The sequence below is a fragment of the Pinus tabuliformis genome, chromosome 3_1 (genome assembly GCF_031772625.1).
Source record: "Pinus tabuliformis cultivar Carrire ecotype Pingquan chromosome 3_1, CPIR1, whole genome shotgun sequence".
In the NCBI taxonomy this organism is placed as follows: Eukaryota; Viridiplantae; Streptophyta; class Pinopsida; order Pinales; family Pinaceae; genus Pinus; species Pinus tabuliformis.
The window spans coordinates 76,323,922-76,327,599 of NC_142301.1; the positions used below are offsets into that span (position 1 = coordinate 76,323,922).

Consider the following 3,678-nt stretch of genomic DNA (forward strand, 5'->3'; position numbering starts at 1 on the left):
CAGTGAACCCTAAGAGGAGGACTGAGCACAGAGAGCAGTAAAGCCAAGCAGAGGAGACAAAGGGCCTAGCTGACCATAGGCAGCATCGAGCACCAAGGAGTTTGAAGTATCAAGCCTTCCCATAGAGGAATCTGTCTGGATTGAGCATCACAGTTGGCTCTTTCCACTATAGACCAAGGGTCATAGAGCTGGTAGGAAGAACAAGAGTCTGTGTACTCCAAGTGGCTTGGGGAATCCAAGAACCACCCTGCCAAGCAAAATCTGCTTCAGGAGAACTCATATTGAGTCCCTGTATTGTAATTTCTCTGCTCAAAGACATAATAAAATAAGGCCACCACTGAAGCTGGACCAGAGACGTAGCCTTGGAGAATAGGGTGAACTCCTTATTAAAAATTTCTTGTGTCTTTGTGTCTTCTTACTGCATTTCTCTACTGTCTTTCCATTCAAAATGTCTGTGTATTGGTAGTCTGATCGATCCGTTGTTTCAATAACACAGAACACACACACTAACACATGAGTCTATAATACCTTTTTTTTAATAAATTTTAACTGAGGTCACTCATAGGGTGATTATCAGATCACTAAGTGGACAAACTGTGTATATGTAGAAAAGTGTAGCTCCTGCTGTTGAATCATGGAATGAAGATTACAAGAATGTGAACTGTGTCTTGGTTGCATACATGATGGATGAAGTTGTGAATGTGGATATTTTATTACAGCTACTGAATCATATAGTCTTCATGTCATTCCATATCATGGCACAATTCTTTCCATGTGAATAAATGTGTCGATGTTGAACATGGAAAGAAGTCATTGGATTACCACCATTGATGAATGTCATTAACCAATGTGAGGAAAACTCACCATTAATGTCAATGAGTCCCAAGGTACCCAAGTACATCTTGCGAAGTGCGAATGGATGAGCTAATGTCGAACCACTTTCAAGATCCAACAACCAAGGGACATTAATGTATTCCCATTGTTCGTCGGCAAGAAGACTTTCCATTAAGGCATGCAAGCCTCAAGGTACTAATAATGACTCTAGTCTTTATCCCAGATAAGGTGCTGAGGTCGATGGGTCAAGACTTGTTGAAAGGTGGTCCTTATGGAATCCCACATCAGTCAATGCGAGTTCGTACAAAATGATTGGCAGGACTATATATACAAGATGTTATGGTGAAACAATTTTTATGGCAAGAAAAACAAGGCAATTTAGAGAGCTAGATGGTTTATTCGTGAGGAAAAAAGATGAACTGAAAAGTAGGAAAAAAACGTATGCGACTCAGAAAAGTAGACATGTATGAAATCATGATGGATAAGGCAATGAATCAGTGGAATTTAACATGGATGACTAATAAGGATTTGAAGGAGAAGTGTGGGTAAACATATCATGGCGCAAAAGATTTATGTGTAGCGACAAATGTCACGACATATGTAATTAGCTCCTACAAGCTTTCAATGATGAATTTGATTTATGGATATCACATCTACATGAACTTGGATCGTCTGCGCACCTGTAAAAGCTTAGTACAAATCCTGCATGAAAATTGTGAGAGCTTTTTGAAAAATATAAAATGCAAGTATGAATGCTAGCAACGAAATAAAATAAAATGTTTTTTTTTTTACTTGTTGCCTTTGCCCACAAGTTCCTTTGAAGTAACTCCAAGTTAGCATAAAATGTTTTCAGTTGTTATGAAATGTCCATTTGAATTTTTTTTTCTTTTCATTTTTAAGTTTTATTTATTTATTTTTAATTGTTTTGATTTGTTTTTAATTGTTTTGATTTTTTTATTTTATTTTATTTTTATTTTATTTGTTTTATTTTTAACTGTTTTGAATTTTTATTTTTATCTTTTTTTACAGCCTAAAAATAATATTAAGAATTGACCACATCTTAAGGTAAATTACAACTTACAGGTCTACAAAAAAAGCACCCTGAGCTCTAATATGCATAGATTGCAACACAGAACCAAGACCTAGCAATACACTAACCAATGAATAACCCATCAATGGAGGGAATCTACAATTGAATCTTGTTCTAATCACTGCTAGATTACTGGGCATATGACAGAGCCATCACTGAGGATAGGAACTTGACATTATAAATACAAATACTCCATGATTCCTACGACTGTACCACTATTGGCCTGGTCCCCTTGTTTGGCGAGTATTGTAAGATTTGCAGTTTAAACACTTATGTGCAACAATATGAAACTGGACCTTAGAGAACATGTCACAATCATTGCATAGGATCCAGAACATCTTATTTTGATAGTCATAAGGAATAGGTGTTGCTGCAATCTCTTGATCTAGTTGTTCCCATATTATGGACATACCACAGACTGACTTGGAGCACATTGGACATGAATATTGAGAGTGCATTTTAATTTTTGATAAACATTCCCCATGCATTGTATGACCACAACGCAGAACAATTATTGCCTTTAAAGAATCAAAAAGATACTCAAAACAAATTGGACAGTTGTGGCGCATTGAGTTCTCTACGCAGGGTTGGCCCTTCTACAAACTAACCGTATAGAAACAACCACATTTCTGGCAATGGAAAAAAATTATCCCGTCCTCCTACCCTGCATATGCCACAATCATCACAATGATATTGTTGCTTTGAGATATCATCATCAAAGAACTTGCACGTTGAATAGAAATAATCCCCCATTTTAACACCACAGTTTTCGCAAATTTGCTTGACATTTTTCTGTGTCACAGAGAGAACAAATAACCCATTCAACTTTGTATCTTGGGAGCTCATGGCGCAACAAGGGGTCCTTTAAATGGCTCATGGATTCATTGTGACATTGCTTACAAGCATAGATCTCATTGCAACAAGGGGCCCAAATCCGACATCGTCTCCTGTAATGGGCGCAACCATGTTCCATCTTTCCAGTGTTCAGGCGATCCAGTGGGTTTTGCATAGCTTCAAAGACGACCCCGCCTTCCATGGTTGTCAGAGGAGAGGTGTTTGAGTTTGAGAAATGCAGAAGAGGAGAGGAGGAGGAACAATGTTGTCGATGCCTCCTTCCCCTTCTATTCTTTCGGGTTTACTCTTCACGACTCCTTGTGCTTCCAATGTATAGGTCCGAGCTGGAGATTGTGGAGTCCCACGGTGATCAGTACAAGTTAAATAAAAAATTCTTTGGTAGCCCTTGACGTATCCAACGAATTCTTCATCAGCCTTAAAGCCTGGGATATGGGGATACAGGAAATCGCGTGAAATCGGCAGGAGATCACAGGAAATCGAGAGGCCGACTTTACATGAATTTTGAGGATTTTTCTCTGATTAAGTTTAGCGGATGTGTAAAAATTGTGGGCAGTTGAAACTGCCACAAAAGAATTTGAAATAGCCATATCACTTCACCTACATCGCCGAATGTTCAATGAATTCTGGAGCTGAAGATTGCTCATGCTGGAGAAATCGAAATTCTGGATCAGAATAAGCCGCAACAAAATGATAGATGGCAGATGATGATATTTGTTATGAAACCAGCTCACAAAAAGATAGAAAAGAGAGATCCATGCCTTATAATTCAGCCTCTTCTAGGGGGCAACCTCCTTTACATTACATAAATGAACTATTCTTGGATGATACAAATGAAAAGACCTCCTTTCTATATATAGGAGTCTAAGGGGTCATAACATAATCAGAGCCGACATAACAAT

The 3,678-nt window shown here is 38.2% G+C and overlaps 1 pseudogene; it reads right to left on the minus strand.

The window, feature by feature from the left end:
* Window positions 1-1,896: 1,896 nt before the first annotated feature.
* On the minus strand, window positions 1,897-2,960 carry LOC149185858 (E3 ubiquitin-protein ligase MIEL1 pseudogene; annotated as a pseudogene).
* Between the last annotated feature and the right edge of the window lie 718 nt (window positions 2,961-3,678).